Source organism: Engystomops pustulosus, chromosome 4 (genome assembly GCF_040894005.1).
Source record: "Engystomops pustulosus chromosome 4, aEngPut4.maternal, whole genome shotgun sequence".
NCBI lineage: Eukaryota > Metazoa > Chordata > Amphibia > Anura > Leptodactylidae > Engystomops > Engystomops pustulosus.
Window position 1 is genome coordinate 1,090,293 of NC_092414.1, and position 17,814 is coordinate 1,108,106.

Sequence of the window (17,814 nt, forward strand, 5' to 3'; positions counted from 1 at the left end):
ACCTCCACATGGCGCAGCGCCACGGATGACCCCTTGTGATGCAACAAGCACAGGGAACATCTCATTCCCGGATACACAAGTCCCAGAGCCTTTGAAGGACACCTACTATCTGGTTCCTACCCGTTAAGGTAGATTTGGGGGGGAAGGTTCATCTAATAAATATCCTGGGAGCCGTTTTTAGTTTTGAAAAGTTTTATCACCTAATATGCAAATGTGAAAGTGTCCACTGGGGGGCGGAGCAGCCGGAGCTGAAGCTTCTCGGTGCAGGTGCTCCATGGCCTCGAAGCCTCCTCTGATCTTCAGCCTCTGCGCCTCCCTGGAGCCGGCGGCTGCTCATACTCAGTCCTGAAGCCAGAGTTACTGGGGCTCATTTACTAAGAGTCCGAATTGCACATTTTCGTCGGGTTTCCCGAATCTTTCCGATTTGCGCTGAACTCACATCTACCAGGAAGAAGAAGGTGAACTCCGGCGGACCTCGACACAGCAGCGACACCTTGCGGATATCGGGTGCACAACCTCAGTGAATCCCGGCAGAACCCGAATCAGCGTTGGAGAACGCGCCGCTGGATCGCGACTGGACCGGGTAAGTAAATGTGCCCCGTTGTAAATAACGAGTACGTGCAGCCCCCGGCTCTGTATATAAAGGGTCTACACAGAGCGCGGAGAGTAAGCGCAGCTACCAGAGGATCATAGTAGGAAGATCAGAGGAGGCTACGGGGCCAAGGAAGCCAGTGCAGTCGCTGCGGAGCATTTCTTGCAGCACAGTGTCCGCTCCAGGTCATCCAGGACTCAGCGGAGATCCAGGAGTTGAGGTGACGCTCTCCGCCATCTCCAGGAGGTTCATGGAGCCCCTCAGCGAGGCTTGGTCCATGTCGCGGTGCACGGCAGCACCAGGAGCGCAGTGGGTCATCCAGGACCTCCAGACTGGTTCCGGCAGTGCTAGCATCGTCTCCCATGGTTTCTTCTGTCCCCCTCCATCACCCGGTGACTCCCCTGTCGGTGTCCTCTGTCCCCCTCTATCACCCGGTGACTCCCTGTCGGTGTCCTCTGTCCCCCTCCATCACCCGGTGACTCCCCTGTCAGTGTCCTCTGTCCCCCTCCATCACCCGGTGACTCCCCTGTCGGTGTCCTCTGGCCCCGGTGCCGCCCTCCTCAGTTATATATCTTGTTATGCCGCTGTTCACATTACTGCATTGTGTTCTGCCTCCGCTCTTCTTATATGTCATGTATATTGGTGCTCTGCTGCCACCTGCTGGTCAGGAGGTACATGCGCTCCCTCTGCTCATGTTGATAAAGTTTTTTCTATGTGGGTGTGGTTTCTGGAGCCCTGGTCCCTGGTACTTCCTGTGGCGGCCATGTTAGTTGTCTGTAACTGGGAACACACAGGCTTCTGGGCCACTGAAGCCTCAATTTCTGACCAACAGCGACGGGTGTCAGTATTACACCAAGAGAAGCAACTACAGCGACAACACAGAGTGAGCACAATACTGTATCGGTGGCTACGGCTGTATCTGAGGCTACGGCTGTATCTGAGGCTACGGCTGTATCTGAGGCTACGGCTGTATCGGAGGCTACGTCTGTATCGGAGGCTACGGCTGTATCGGAGGCTACGGCTGTATCGGAGGCTACGGCCGTATCGGAGGCTACGGCTGTATCGGAGGCTACGGCTGTATCGGAGGCTACGGCTGTATCGGTGGCTATGGCTGTATCAATGACTGTGGATGTATCCCATCTCCTAGAGCACGGCTCCTGTCTGTGCTGCAGAAGTCAGATGGCCAGGAAGCAGAGGTGTCCCAGACAGCGGCCTGACACCTGTAGCCAGTGATGAGACCGAGCCCCAGAGCAGAGGTCGACTGTCCGGACTCGCCTAAATCTACCAGCCCAGCCTGAAGCTACTACCAAGCTGTGAGTAACCTTCCTGTAGACCAGCCATCTCCCACCAGCTCTATGCCTGCTGAACCTTCTGCTGTTATGGTTGGCCGTTGCCTGCTGTTCAATAAAGAACCGTGAGTTATTTTGCACAACGTTGCCTCCATCTGATCCCTGGTTACGGCTGTTATCACCACGGGCTCCCCATCCATTACCCAGGGACTCATTTTACAGACACCTCAGGGGTTGCCCCAGGGAGAATTAGTACATCAGCCTCTACCTCCATATTTCTTGCACACACCACCTGCTGGAGAGCTGCCAGGCTGTAGGACAGCCCTCCGGTCCCCCATACCAAACACCGGGACACTAGCGTGCCTAGGCTGCAACCGCCAGCCACTCCAGTATTCTGGGCCCTTTCTGCCGCCAGGCCCCAAGAAAAGGCCCTGGTGGGGGATGTTGTACTGGGCCGCCCCAGATAAAGGCGTGACTCGCTGAGACCTAGGTGGGGACGGAGGTGGGATTATCATGTCGGCATTTTATAAATTACGTCTTCGTGCACCATCCTGTAGCCTTTGAGCTCCTCCTTCTAGTTTTTGCTTTTATACATTGTCGGGCAATGACCTTCTGTGCTGATTGGTTGTAGATTTCTCTAGAGGTTTGGCGTCTGAAAGTTTTTTATTTTTGGCAATAACGGTTGGATCCCCCTCTCTTCGCCCTCCTACAGACCTGTCGTCCCCGAGCGCTGACTTTGTCGTCCCCGAGCGCTGACTTTGTCGTCCCCGAGCGCTGACTTTGTCGTCCCCGAGCTGGAGCTGAATGCTCTTAGTTATCATTCAGGATTCTCGCTTATACAAGGTCGGAGGAACCAATGTACAGATTGAGGGTCTTAATCTAGAAATCTCAAGGTGACAGCAGAGTTTAACCAGGAGCAGAAGATGTGTCCAGAGAGGAGGGAGCCCCGGTGACCCCTCATTTACGTCTCTGATGACTGTGTAGCGTTACTCGTCTTGTTTTATTTGTTACATTTCTGTTTCTGTCACATGAAAGAAATTTAAACAATCACCGACCGCGGCACCCAACCCCCCACCGAAGGGTTATCTCGTGTGTCCTGTGTACACGCTCCTCACCTTTATCCTAGCCAATATTTACAGAGAGGGTCACGGTGTTCAGGTGAGACACAACCCAGACCAGGAGATCAACAAATATGGTGGATGGAAGGGGATCACAAAATGAGGGCGGGACCAGGAGATCTCCAAATATTGTCCATGGAAAGGGGTTAAAGCTTGAGAGAGAAGCACAGCTTGGACCAGGATATCTCCAAACATGGTGGATGAAATGGGGTCCCAGTGTGAGGGCGAGATACAGGAGGATCGAAGGAGTACAATGTGTGAGGGCGAGACACAGCCTGGGCCAGGACATTACTAAACATGGTGGATGGAAGGGGTCACCATGTGAGGGCAAGACACAGGAGGATCGAAGGGGTACAATGTGTGAGGGCAAGACACAACCCACACCAGGAGATCAACAAATAGGGGCGAGACACAGCCTGGACCAGGACATTACTAAACATGGTGATGGAAGGTGATCACAGTGTGAGGGCAAGACACCACCCAGACCAGGAGATCAACAAATATGGTGGATAGAAGGGGTCCACAGCATGAGGGAGAGACACAGCCTGGGCCAGGACATTACTAAACATAGTGGATGGAAGGGGGTCACAGCTTGAGATAGAGACACAGCCTGGACAAGGATATCTCCAAATATGGTGGAATGAAGTGTCTCAGTGTGAGGGCGAGATACAAGAGGATGGAAAGTGTACACAGTGTAAGGGCAAGACACAGCCTGGGCCAGGACATCACCAAACATGGTAGATAGAAGGGGGTCACCATGTGAGGGCTAGACACAACCTGGACAAGGAGAGCAACAAATATTGTGGTCTGAAGGGGTCCCAGTGTGAGTTTGAGGTACAGGAGGATGGAAGGGGTCACAGCGTGAGACACAGCCTGGACCGTGGAGATCAACAAAATGAGGGTGAGCCATAACCTGGACCAGGATGTTTCCAAATATGGTCCACGTACAGGGGTTAAAGCTTGAGATAGAAGCACAGCTTGGACCAGGATATCTCCAAATATGGTGGATGGAAAGGGCCCCAGTGTGAGGGTGAGATACAGGAGGATAGAAGGAGTACAATGTGTGAGGGCAAGACACCATCTAGACCAGGAGATCAACAAATAGGGGCGAGACACAGCCTGGGGCCCCAGTGTGAGGGTGAGATACAGGAGGATGGAAGGGGGTCACAGTGTGAGGATAGACACAACCTGGACCAGGAGGAGAGAAGGGGCCACATCAGATAATCCATTTCTTCAGCACAGGATCCAGCAGTCCTATGAAATTCCACGGATAACATGTAGTGATGAGCGCCAGGCAGCAGATTTCGAGGGCAGTATTTATGGATGACTCTCCATTATTCGGTGGTTATTGTACCCGGATTACTCCCCCTCCTCCAGCCAGGGCCAGGAATGTGGTGGAGACGTCTTGCTGCGACTCTTTTGTGCTGGGATTAGTTGAGTTTCTGTGCTCACCCTGCTGTGTTCTGCTGCCTTCCAACGCGCTGTCCAGTGACATGTCCTGCGAGGGCCCGGAATCCGCCGCACCGCGAGCAGGTGATTCACACTTGTACTTTCTTACATATTTTGGGTGGAGGTTATTCTGAAGTTCCCCCACAATGCGCTTTGGTCTCTGTCCTCATCAGTGATTGCACAATGATTGGAAAGAAGCGCGGGGAAGGAGAGAGGATGACCTGGGAATGTGGCACAGTCATGTGCCCTGATAGGGGCATAGCCATCATTTGCAACATCCCCCACGGGGCCTTTTCTTGGGGCCTGGAGGCAGCCGGGGCCTGGGATACCGGAGTGGCTGGTGGTTGCAGTCTAGGGCACGCTGATGTCCCGGTGTTTGGTATGGGGGACCGGAAAGCTGTCCTACACCCTGGCAGCTCTCCAGCAGGTGGTGTGTGCAAGAAATATGGAGGGAGAGGCTTGTGTACTGGTGCTTCCTGGGGCAACCCCTGAGCCCGTAGTGGTAACAGCCATATCCAGGGATCAGACGGAGGCAACGTTGTACAAATCAACTTACACTTCGTTATTGAACAGCAGACATCAGCCAACAACGATAACAGCAGATTCTTAAGCTGGAAGAGTCATGGAGAGCCGGTGCACAGGAAGGTTACACGCAGCCTGGTAGTAGGTGCAGCCTGGGCTGGTGCAGATGGAGCTGAGTCCGGGTGGTGGATCTCTGAGATAAGGCAGCTCTGTGTGACAGACGGACCCTGAGGTCTGGTACTGTCTGCAGCCTCTGTTGACTGAACTGACTCCTGTGCTTCCACCCTGCAGGGGTTTATATCACCCCTAGTCAGGTGGTAGCACCTCTCCAATCACCTTCCAGCTTGTATAACAGGAACATCATTGGACAATCACATATCACCATGTCCATTTCCTGAAAAAGAAAGGCATGACATGCATAGTAGCAATATATCGGTAGAGAGTTCTTTTAACCTGAAAGCGCAATGGGCACATAGCATTAATGTCTTTTTTTCTACAAGGGAAGGCATAAAGTGCACAAAAATAAACTTTTTCCTTAAAGCGCATCGACTAACAGTCTCTCGGAGAGCTCGCATACATTAGAGTCCATCCTCTGGGTGCAATGATCCCCCATTAATGTGAGGGACACACCCTTGGAGGAAGCAGTTGGTGCTCTGCAGTCAGCAGAGAGGGGAGCTTTCAAAACACAACTGGGGAAAAAGTTCAAGGAAAGTCTCCTGACTTTAAAAAAAAAATAAAGTCCAGGAAAGTCTCTGGCTCTTAGTGTAATGGGCCCAGCCCAACTGGGAGAGAAGCTATTAAAAAGCCATACGAACACGGCAGATAATGGGCTTCGGCCCATCAGGGTGCTATTCACCGTCTGAGTATAAAGTATCCAGATCTGGATCCTGCCATGGGGCTGCAGCCGGCTGTGGATGCCGGGTGGTGATCTTGGGAACCGCAGATCCCCAGCTGTGTCGTCACTGGTCTCCTTAGGTTCAGGAGCAGAAAGGCTGGCCTCAGGAATCTCTGCCTCACCAGCCGGTCATTCTGTGAGGCCGGCAGCCATAACAGGGTTCAGAAACAAGAAGATGGGAGCTTGTGGCAGCGCCATAGCTCCCTCCGCATCCCCCAGGTCTTCCGGGGCCGGGTCATCACCCCACTGGTAGGAAGCCACCGGACGAAGGTCTCCTGCTGGGGAACGCGAAGGAGGCTCATCCACCGGACCATCTCTCGCCACGGAGGAATCCAGGGATACGTTAACACTGGTGGCTGGAGCAAGGGCTGGGGTGCTCCCCTGGACCAAGCCTGTACATGGGTCAGCGCCTGGGGAGTTGCAGCCTGAGAAGGGATGGGAGATTCCAGCCATAAGTTCTCTGGAGAGTGGTTGGGTAACTCCGGCAGTCCAGGGCCCCCGTGGCCCCGGGCCACTCTCCAGGCTTGAGGTTATGGAGTTGCTCCGGGAGGTCTGGTCACTTCACGGAACGGTGGGGAATGAACAGCTCCCGTCTGGTATAGTCCTCGATGGCGAACCCAAAAACCTTTTTCATATATCAATGGCCTGTACTTGCCCAGTTGTACGGCCCCGCTGGACCCAGGCACCTTTAGTGGCACCTGCTCTAGCTGACGCAGGTCTAAGATGGCGTCCTAGGGGTTCCTGTGGAGTGTTTCACCGCAGCCAGGTGCTTAGGTGCTGGGTGTGTCTCCGGAGCATCAGGCTTGAGCCTGGTAGGGGCTTGGCGGGAGCCACCACAGGTGGGATGACATCCAGGACTTGGTGCTGTTCTTCTGGAGGCTCCGGTACCTGAGGGGTGGCTTCTGGCTTTGGAGCAGGGGCCACGGTCATCTCACAGTTGTCTCCAGGCCCCAAGAAAGGCTAGGGGGGGATGTTGCACATTTATTACAGACTCGGGGTAAGGAGTGGGGGTGCTGGTGTAGGGGGTAGTGATTGTGGGGGTCCTGGTGTAAGGAGCAGTCATCTGTGGGGGTCCTGTGTAGGGGGCAGAGATTGTGAGGGTCCTGGTGTAAGGAGCAGTCATCTGTGGGGGTCCTGTGTAGGGGGCAGAGATTGTGGGGGTCCTGGTGTAAGGAGCAGTCATCTGTGGGGGTCCTGGTGTAGGGGGCAGTGATTGTGGGGGTCCTGGTGTAGGGAGCAGTCATCTCTGGGGGTCCTAGTGTAGGGGGCAGAGATTGTGGTGGTCCTGGTGTAGGGAGCAGTCATCTCTGGGGGTCCTGGTGTATAGGGCAGTGATTGTGGGGGTCTGGGTGTAGGGATCAGTCATCTGTGGGGGTCCTGGTGTAGGGGGCAGAGATTGTGGGGGTCCTGGTGTAGGGAGCAGTCATCTGTGGGGGTCCTGGTGTAGGGGGCAGAGATTGTGGGGGTCTGGGTGTAGGGAGCAGTCATCTGTGGGGGTCCTGTATAGGGGGCAGAGATTGTGGGGGTCCTGGTGTAGGGAGCAGTCATCTGTGGGGGTCTTGGTGTAAGGGGCAGAGATTGTGGGGGTCTGGGTGTAGGGAGCAGTCATCTGTGGGGGTCTTGGTGTAAGGGGCAGAGATTGTGGGGGTCCTGGTGTAGGGAGCAGTCATCTGTGGGGGTCCTGGTGTAGGGGGCAGAGATTGTGGGGGTCCTGGTGTAGGGAGCAGTCATCTGTGGGGGTCCTGGTGTAGGGGGCAAAGATTGTGGGGGTCCTGGTGTAGGGAGCAGTCATCTGTGGGGGTCCTGGTGTAGGGGGCAGAGATTGTGGGGGTCCTGGTGTAGGGAACAGCCATCTGTGGGGGTCCTGGTGTAGGGGGCAAAGATTGTGGGGGTCCTGGTGTAGGGAGCAGTCATCTGTGGGGGTCCTGGTGTAGGGGGCAAAGATTGTGGGGGTCCTGGTGTAGGGAGCAGTCATCTGTGGGGGTCCTGGTGTAGGGGGCAGAGATTGTGGGGGTCCTGGTGTAGGGAGCAGTCATCTGTGGGGGTCCTGGTGTAGGGGGCAGAGATTGTGGGGGTCTGGGTGTAGGGAGCAGTCATCTGTGGGGGTCCTGTGTAGGGGGCAGAGATTGTGGGGGTCCTGGTGTAGGGAGCAGTCATCTGTGGGGGTCCTGGTGTAGGGGGCAGAGATTGTGGGGGTCTGGGTGTAGGGAGCAGCCATCTGTGGGGTCCTGTGTAGGGGGCAGGGATTGTGGGCAATGACTGGGTCTGTCGGGCTGTGATCTGCAATCAGTGGGATCTATGTTAGGGTCTTGTGTATTATAAGGTGCTGAAGCGAATTATTAGGGTCCCCCCAACCCCGCCCCCTATTATGGATCCCTGGTTACCACCAATAATTTTTCTGGTAAACTGACAAACCGCTGCATGATATGAGAAGGATCCCTGAGGAGCGGAGCTCGGGGTGGATACTCATGAGTTAATGATTGATGACACCAGATTACAACAGCTCTGATCTCCTGGTCCTGGGGGAGACACTGCATGGAGCCAGGACCGAGGTAAGGACCCGTCTACAAAGCCTGGGGAAATCCTGGGGTGCAGTGTGAGGGGATATCCTGGGGTGCAGTGTGGGGGGATATCCTGGGGTGCAGTGTGGGGGGATATCCTGGGGTGCAGTGTGAGGGGATATCCTGGGGTGCAGTGTGGGGGGATATCCTGGGGTGCAGTGTGAGGGGATATCCTGGGGTGCAGTGTGGGGGGATATCCTGGGGTGCAGTGTGAGGGGATATCCTGGGGTACAGTGTGGGGGGATATCATGGGGTGCAGTGTAAGCGGATATCCAGGGGTGCAGGGTGAGGAGATATCCTGGGGTGCAGTGTGAGCGGATATCCTGGGGTGCAGTGTGAGCGGATATCCTGGGGTGCAGTGTGAGGAGATATCCTGGGGTGCAGTGTGAGGGGATATCCTGGGGTGCAGGGTGAGGGGATATCCTGGGGTGCAGTGTGAGGGGATATCCTGGGGTACAGTGTGGGGGGATATCATGGGGTGCAGTGTGAGCGGATATCCTGGGGTGCAGGGTGAGGAGATATCCTGGGGTGCAGTGTGGGGGGATATCCTGGGGTGCAGTGTGGGGGGATATCCTGGGGTGCAGGGTGAGGAGATATCCTGGGGTGCAGTGTGAGGGGATATCCTGGGGTGCAGTGTGGGGGGATATCCTGGGGTGAAGGGTGAGGAGATATCCTGGGGTGCAGTGTGGGGGGATATCCTGGGGTGCAGTGTGAGGGGATATCCTGGGGTGCAGTGTGAGGAGATATCCTGGGGTGCAGTGTGAGGGGATATCCTGGGGTGCAGGGTGAGGGGATATCCTGGGGTGCAGGGTGAGGGGATATCCTGGGGTGCAGTGTGAGGAGATATCCTGGGGTGCAGTGTGGGGAGATATCCTGGGGTGCAGTGTGAGGGGATATCCTGGGGTGCAGTGTGAGGGGATATGCTGGGGTGCAGTGTGAGGGGATATCCTGGGGTGCAGTGTGAGTGGATATCCTGGGGTGCAGTGTGAGGAGATATCCTGGGGTGCAGTGTGAGGAGATTTCCTGGGATGCAGTGTGGGGGGATATCCTGGGGTGCAGTGTGAGCGGATATCCTGGGGTGCAGTGTGAGGGGATATCCTGAGGTGCAGTGTGAGGAGATATCCTGGGGTGCAGTGTGAGGAGATTTCCTGGGGTGCAGTGTGGGGGGATATCCTGGGGTGCAGTGTGAGCGGATATCCTGGGGTGCAGTGTGAGCGGATATCCTGGGGTGCAGTGTGAGGAGATATCCTGGGGTGCAGTGTGAGTGGATATCCTGGGGTGCAATGTGAGGAGATATCCTGGGTGCAGTGTGAGCGGATATCCTGGGGTGCAGTGTGAGCGGATATCCTGGGCTGCAGTGTGAGGGGATATCCTGGGGTGCAGTGTGAGGAGATATCCTGGGGTGCAGTGTGAGGAGATATCCTGGGGTGCAGTGTGAGGGGCTATCCTGGGGTGCAGTGTGAGGGGCTATCCTGGGGTGCAGTGTGAGGGGCTATCCTGGGGTGCAGTGTGAGGAGATATCCTGGGGTGCAGTGTGAGGGGCTATCCTGGGGTGCAGTGTGAGGGGCTATCCTGGGGTGCAGTGTGAGGGGATATCCTGGGGTGCAGTGTGAGGAGAAATCCTGGGGTGCAGTGTGAGAGGCTATCCTGGGGTGCAGTGTGAGGGAATATCCTGGGGTGCAGTGTGAGGGAATATCCTGGGGTGCAGTAGGAGGGGATATCCTGGGGTGCAGTGTGAGGGGATATCCTGTGGTGCAGTGTGAGGGGATATCCTGGGGTGCAGTGTGAGGGGATATCCTGAGGTGCAGTGTGAGGAGATATCCTGGGGTGCAGTGTGAGGAGATATCCTGGGGTGCAGTGTGGGGGGATATCCTGGGTTGCAGTGTGGGGGGATATCCTGGGGTGCAGTGTGAGCGGATATCCTGGGGTGCAGTGTGGGGGGATATCCTGGGGTGCAGTGTGAGGAGATATCCTGGGGTGCAGTGTGAGGGGATATCCTGGGGTGCAGTGTGAGGGGATATCCTGGGGTGCAGTGTGAGGGGATATCCTGGGGTGCAGTGTGGGGGGATATCCTGGGGTGCAGTGTGGGGGGATATCCTGGGGTGCATTGTGAGGGGATATCCTGGGGTGCAGTGTGAGGAGATATCCTGGGGTGCAGTGTGAGCGGATATCCTGGGGTGCAGTGTGAGGGGATATTCTGGGGTGCAGTGTGAGGGGATATCCTAGGGTGCAGTAGGAGGTGATATCCTGGGGTGCAGTGTGAGGGGATATCCTGGGGTGCAGTGTGAGGAGAAATCCTGGGGTGCAGTGTGAGAGGCTATCCTGGGGTGCAGTGTGAGGGGATATCCTGAGGTGCAGTGTGAGGAGATATCCTGGGGTGCAGTGTGAGGAGATATCCTGGGGTGCAGTGTGGGGGGATATCCTGGGGTGCAGTGTGGGGGGATATCCTGGGGTGCAGTGTGGGGGGATATCCTGGGGTGCAGTGTGAGCGGATATCCTGGGGTGCAGTGTGGGGGGATATCCTGGGGTGCAGTGTGAGGGGATATCCTGGGGTGCAGTGTGAGAGGCTATCCTGGGGTGCAGTGTGAGGGGATATCTTGGGGTGCAGTGTGAGGGGATATCCTGGGGTGCAGTGTGGGGGGATATCATGGGGTGCAGTGTGAGCGGATATCCTGGGGTGCAGTGTGAGCGGATATCCTGGGGTGCAGGGTGAGGAGATATCCTGGGGTGCAGTGTGAGGAGATATCCTGGGGTGCAGTGTGGGGGGATATCCAGGGGTGCAGTGTGAGGGGATATCCTGGGGTGCAGTGTGAGGAGATATCCCGGGGTGCAGTGTGAGGGGATATCCTGGGGTGCAGTGTGAGGAGATATCCTGGGGTGCAGTGTGAGGGGATATCCTGGGGTGCAGTGTGAGCGGATATCTTGGGGTGCAGTGTGAGGAGATATCCTGGGGTGCAGTGTGAGGGGATATCCTTGGGTGCAGTGTGAGGGGATATCCTGGGGTGCAGTGTGGGGGGATATCCTGGGGTGCAGTGTGAGGGGATATCCTGGGGTGCAGTGTGAGGAGATATCCTGGGGTGCAGTGTGTGGGGATATCCTGGGGTGCAGTGTGAGGGGATATCCTGGGGTGCAGTGTGGGGGAATATCCTGGGGTGCAGTGTGAGGGGATATCCTGGGGTGCAGTGTGAGGAGATATCCTGGGGTGCAGTGTGAGGGGATATTCTGGGGTGCAGTGTGAGGGGATATCCTAGGGTGCAGTAGGAGGTGATATCCTGGGGTGCAGTAGGAGGGGATATCCTGGGGTGCAGTGTGAGGGGATATCCTGGGGTGCAGTGTGAGGGGATATCCTGGGGTGCAGTGTGGGGGGATATCCTGGGGTGCAGTGTGAGCGGATATCCTGGGGTGCAGTGTGAGTGGATATCCTGGGGTGCAGTGTGAGGAGATATCCTGGGGTGCAGTGTGAGTGGATATCCTGGGGTGCAGTGTGAGTGGATATCCTGGGGTGCAGTGTGGGGAGATATCCTGGGGTGCAGTGTGAGCGGATATCCTGGGGTGCAGTGTGAGGGGATATCCTGGGGTGCAGTGTGAGGGGATATCCTGGGGTGCATTGTGAGCGGATATCCTGGGGTGCAGTGTGAGGGGATATCCTGGGGTGCAGTGTGGGGGGATATCCTGGGGTGCAGGGTGAGGAGATATCCTGGGGTGCAGTGTGGGGGGATATCCTGGGGTGCAGGGTGAGGAGATATCCTGGGGTGCAGTGTGAGGAGATATCCTGGGGTGCAGTGTGAGCGGATATCCAGGGGTGCAGTGTGAGGGGATATCCTGGGGTGCAGTGTGAGCGGATATCCTGGGGTGCAGTGTGAGGGGATATCCTGGGGTGCAGTGTGAGGGGATATCCTGGGGTGCAGTGTGAGGAGATATCCTGGGGTGCAGTGTGGGCGGATATCCTGGGGTGCAGGGTGAGGAGATATCCTGGGGTGCAGTGTGAGGAGATATCCTGGGGTGCAGTGTGGGGGGATATCCAGGGGTGCAGTGTGAGGGGATATCCTGGGGTGCAGTGTGAGGAGATATCCTGGGGTGCAGTGTGAGGGGATATCCTGGGGTGCAGTGTGAGGAGATATCCTGGGGTGCAGTATGGGGGGATATCATGGGGTGCAGTGTGAGCGGATATCCTGGGGTGCAGTGTGAGGGGATATCCTGGGGTGCAGTGTGAGTGGATATCCTGGGGTGCAGGGTGAAGGGATATCCTGGGGTGCAGTGTGAGGAGATATCTTGGGGTGCAGTGTGAGGAGATATCCTGGGGTGCAGTGTGGGGGGATATCCTGGGGTGCAGTGTGAGGAGATATCCTGGGGTGCAGTGTGAGCGGATATCCTGGGGTGCAGTGTGAGTGGATATCCTGGGGTGCAGTGTGAGGAGATATGCTGGGGTGCAGTGTGAGTGGATATCCTGGGGTGCAGTGTGAGTGGATATCCTGGGGTGCAGTGTGGGGAGATATCCTGGGGTGCAGTGTGAGCGGATATCCTGGGGTGCAGTGTGAGGGGATATCCTGGGGTGCAGTGTGAGGGGATATCCTGGGGTGCAGTGTGAGGGGATATCCTGGGGTGCAGTGTGGGGGGATATCCTGGGGTGCAGGGTGAGGAGATATCCTGGGGTGCAGTGTGGCGGGATATCCTGGGGTGCAGTGTGAGGGGATATCCTGGGGTGCAGTGTGAGGGGATATCCTGGGGTGCAGGGTGAGGAGATATCCTGGGGTGCAGTATGGGGGGATATCCTGGGGTGCAGTGTGAGCGGATATCCTGGGGTGCAGTGTGAGGGGATATCCTGGGGTGCAGTGTGAGTGGATATCCTGGGGTGCAGGGTGAAGGGATATCCTGGGGTGCAGTGTGAGGAGATATCCTGGGGTGCAGTGTGAGGAGATACCCTGGGGTGCAGTGTGAGGGGATATCCTGGGGTGCACTGTGAGGGGATATCCTGGGGTGCAGTGTGAGTGGATATCCTGGGGTGCAGGGTGAGTGGATATCCTGGGGTGCAGGGTGATTGGATATCCTGGGGTGCAGTGTGGGGGGATATCCTGGGGTGCAGTGTGAGGAGATATCCTGGGGTGCAGTGTGAGGGGATATCCTGGGGTGCAGTGTGAGGGGATATCCTGGGGTGCAGTGTGAGTGGATATCCTAGGGTGCAGTGTGAGGGGATATCCTGGGGTGCAGTGTGAGTGGATATCCTGGGGTGCAGTGTGAGTGGATATCCTGGGGTGCAGTGTGAGGGGATATCCTGGAGTGCAGTGTGAGTGGATACCCTGGGGTGCAGTGTGAGGGGATATCCTGGGGTGCAGTGTGAGGAGATATCCTGGGGTGCAGTGTGAGGGGATATCCTGGAGTGCAGTGTGAGTGGATACCCTGGGGTGCAGTGTGAGGGGATATCCTGGGGTGCAGGGTGAGGGAATATCCTGGGGTGCAGTGTGAGCGGATATCCTGGGGTGCAGTGTGAGTGGATATCCTGGGGTGCAGTGTGAGGAGATATCCTGGGGTGCAGTGTGGGGAGATATCCTGGGGTGCAGTGTGAGGGGATATCCTGGGGTGCAGTGTGAGGAGATATCCTGGGGTGCAGTGTGAGTGGATATCCTGGGGTGCAGTGTGAGGAGATATCCTGGGGTGCAGTGTGAGTGGATATCCTGGGGTGCAGGGTGAGGGGATATCCTGGGGTGCAGTGTGAGGGGATATCCTGGGGTGCAGTGTGAGGGGATATCCTGGGGTGCAGTGTGAGGGGATATCCTGGGGTGCAGTGTGAGGGGATATCCTGGGGTGCAGGGTGACGGGATATCCTGGGGTGCAGTGTGAGGGGATATCCTGGGGTGCAGTGTGAGGAGATATCCTGGGGTGCAGTGTGAGGGGATATCCTGGGGTGCAGTGTGAGTGGATATCCTGGGGTGCAGTGTGAGGAGATTTCCTGGGGTGCAGTGTGAGGAGATATCCTGGGGTGCAGTGTGAGGGGATATCCTGGGGTGCAGTGTGGGGAGATATCCTGGGGTGCAGTGTGAGGAGATATCCTGGGGTGCAGTGTGAGGAGATATCCTGGGGTGCAGTGTGAGGGGATATCCTGGGGTGCAGTGTGAGGAGATATCCTGGGGTGCAGTGTGAGGGGATATCCTGGGGTGCAGTGTGAGGGGATATCCTGGGGTGCAGTGTGAGGAGATATCCTGGGGTGCAGTGTGAGCGGATATTCTGGGGTGCAGTGTGAGCGGATATCCTGGGGTGCAGTGTGAGGGGATATCCTGGGGTGCAGTGTGGGGGGATATCCTGGGGTGCAGTGTGAGGGGATATCCTGGGGTGCAGGGTGAGGGGATATCCTGGGGTGCAGTGTGAGGGGATATCCTGGGGTGCAGTGTGAGGAGATTTCCTGGGATGCAGTGTGAGGGGATATCCTGGGGTGCAGTGTGAGGGGATATCCTGGGGTGCAGTGTGGGGGGATATCCTGGGGTGCAGTGTGAGTGGATATCCTGGGGTGCAGGGTGAGGGGATATCCTGGGGTGCAGTGTGAGTGGATATCCTGGGGTGCAGGGTGAGTGGATATCCTGGGGTGCAGGGTGAGGGGATATCCTGGGGTGCAGTGTGAGGGGATATCCTGGGGTGCAGTGTGAGTGGATATCCTGGGGTGCAGTGTGAGGGGATATCCTGGGGTGCAGTGTGAGGAGATATCCTGGGGTGCAGGGTGAGGGGATATCCTGGGGTGCAGGGTGAGGGGATATCCTGGGGTGCAGGGTGAGGGGATATCCTGGGGTGCAGTGTGAGGGGATATCCTGGGGTGCAGTTTGAGTGGATATCCTGGGGTGCAGTGTGAGGGGATATCCTGGGGTGCAGTGTGAGGAGATATCCTGGGGTGCAGTGTGAGGAGATATCCTGGGGTGCAGGGTGAGGGGATATCCTGGGGTGCAGGGTGAGGGGATATCCTGGGGTGCAGGGTGAGGGGATATCCTGGGGTGCAGTGTGAGGAGATTTCCTGGGGTGCAGTGTGAGGATTGAAACACTATGAATGGAGGCCCCTGAACTTCTTTGAGGTAATCACATTCTTTTCTGATTCTGTTGGGTGCAGAGAAGGTGGAGCCAGCACATTTGGAGGCCCATGACAACGAGACCCTCTACAATCCAATATTCTTTATGTAATGAGTAAGTGACTCCTGCTGCGGTACTTGGGTTCATTACATTTGGGGCACATTTACTAAGAGCAGTGCAGTGTGTACTATGTGCAGTGTGTACTATGTGCAGTGTCCTGTGTACTATGTGCAGTGTCCTGTGTACTATGTGCAGTGTGTACTATGTGCAGTGTCCTGTGTACTATGCGCAGGGTCCTGTGTACTATGTGCAGGGTCCTGTGTACTATGTGCAGTGTATACTATGTGCAGTGTCCTGTGTACTATGTGCAGTGTGTACTATGTGCAGTGTCCTGTGTACTATGTGCAGTGTGTACTATGTGCAGGGTCCTGTGTACTATTTGCAGTGTGTACTATGTGCAGTGTCCTGTGTACTATGTGCAGTGTGTACTATGTGCTGGGTCCTGTGTACTATGTGCAGTGTGTGCTATGTGCAGTGTTCTGTGTACTATGTGCAGTGTGTACTATGTGCAGGGTCCTGTGTACTATGTGCAGGGGTCCTGTGTACTATGTGCAGGGTCCTGTGTACTATGTGCAGTGTGTACTATGTGCAGTGTCCTGTGTACTATGTGCAGTGTGTACTATGTGCAGGGTCCTGTGTACTATGTGCAGGGTCCTGTGTACTATGTGCAGTGTGTACTATGTGCAGTGTCCTGTGTACTATGTGCAGTGTGTACTATGTGCAGTATGTACTATGTGCAGTGTCCTGTGTACTATGTGCAGGGTCCTGTGTACTATGTGCAGGGTCCTGTGTACTATGTGCAGTGTGTACTATGTGCAGTGTCCTGTGTGCTATGTGCAGGGTCCTGTGTTATATGTGCAAGGGGTGTACTATGTGCAGGGTGTCCTGTGTACTATGTGCAGTGTGTCCTGTGTACTATGTGCAGTGTGTCCTGTGTGCTATGTGCAGGGTCCTGTGTACTATGTGCAGTGTCCTGTGTACTATGTGCAGTGTGTACTATGTGCAGGGTCCTGTGTACTATGTGCAGTGTGTACTATGTGCAGTGTCCTGTGTGCTATGTGCAGGGTCCTGTGTACTATGTGCAGTGTGTACTATGTGCAGGGTCCTGTGTACTATGTGCAGGGTCCTGTGTACTATGTGCAGTGTGTACTATGTGCAGGGTCCTGTGTACTATGTGCAGTGTGTACTATGTGCAGTATCCAGTGTACTATGTGCAATGATGTACTATGTGCAGGGTCCTGTGTCCTATGTGCAGGGTCCTGTGTCCTATGTGCAGAGTCTTGTGTACTATGTGCAGGGTCCAGTTTGCTTTGTGCAGTGTCCTGTGTACTATGTGCAGTGTCCTGTGTACTATGTGCAGTGTGTACTATGTGCAGTGTCCTGTGTACTATGTGCAGGGTCCTGTGTACTATGTGCAGGGTCCTGTGTACTATGTGCAGGGTGTACTATGTGCAGTGTCCTGTGTACTATGTGCAGGGTGTGTGCTATGTGCAGGGTGTGTACTATGTACAGTGTCCTGTGTGCTATCTGCAAGGTGTGTACTATGTGCCAGGATTGTACTATATGCAGTGTGTACTATGAGCAGTGTCCTGTGTACTATGTGCAGGGTGTACTATGTGCAGGGTCCTGTGTACTATTTCCGGGGTCCTGTGTATTATGTGCGGGGTCCTGTGTACTATGTGCAGTGTCCTGTGTACTATGTGCAGTGTGTCCTGTTTACTATGTGCAGTATTCTGTGTACTATGTGCAGTGTCCTGTGTACTATGTGCAGTGTCCTGTGTACTATGTGCAGTGTGTACTATGTGCAGTGTCCTGTGTACTATGTGCAGTGTGTACTATGTGCAGTGTCCTGTGCACTATGTGCAGTGTGTACTATGTGCAGTGTCCTGTGTACTATGTGCAGTGTGTACTATGTGCAGGGTCCTGTGTACTAGGTGCAGTGTGTACTATGTGCAGAATGCACTATGTGCAGTGTCCTGTGTACTATGTGCAGTGTGTGTACTATGTGCAGTGTGTACTATGTGCAGTGTGTACTATGTGCAGGGTCCTGTGTACTATGTGCAGGGTCCTGTGTACTATGTGCAGGGTGTACTATGTGCAGGGTCCTGTGTACTATGTGCAGTGTGTACTATCTGCAGTATCCTGTGTACTATGTGCAATGATGTACTATGTGCAGGGTCCTGTGTCCTATGTGCAGGGTCCTGTGTCCTATGTGCAGAGTCTTGTGTACTATGTGCAGGGTCCAGTTTGCTTTGTGCAGTGTCCTGTGTACTATGTG

General features: G+C 55.6%; 1 protein-coding gene across 2 annotated transcripts in view; it reads left to right on the top strand.

The window, feature by feature from the left end:
• The first annotated feature begins 4,449 nt into the window (after positions 1-4,449).
• Positions 4,450-17,814, top strand: part of LOC140125888 (solute carrier organic anion transporter family member 1B3-like) — a 52,181-nt gene continuing 38,816 nt past the window's right edge. The window contains exons 1-2 of one of the 2 annotated variants that reach the window (XM_072144773.1): positions 4,450-4,532; positions 15,517-15,590. The gene's annotated coding sequence lies outside the window, so the exon portion shown is untranslated. Of the gene's footprint in view, positions 4,533-8,292; positions 8,418-15,516; positions 15,591-17,814 lie in introns of those variants that run through there. The other variant, XM_072144772.1, reaches the window with a different exon arrangement.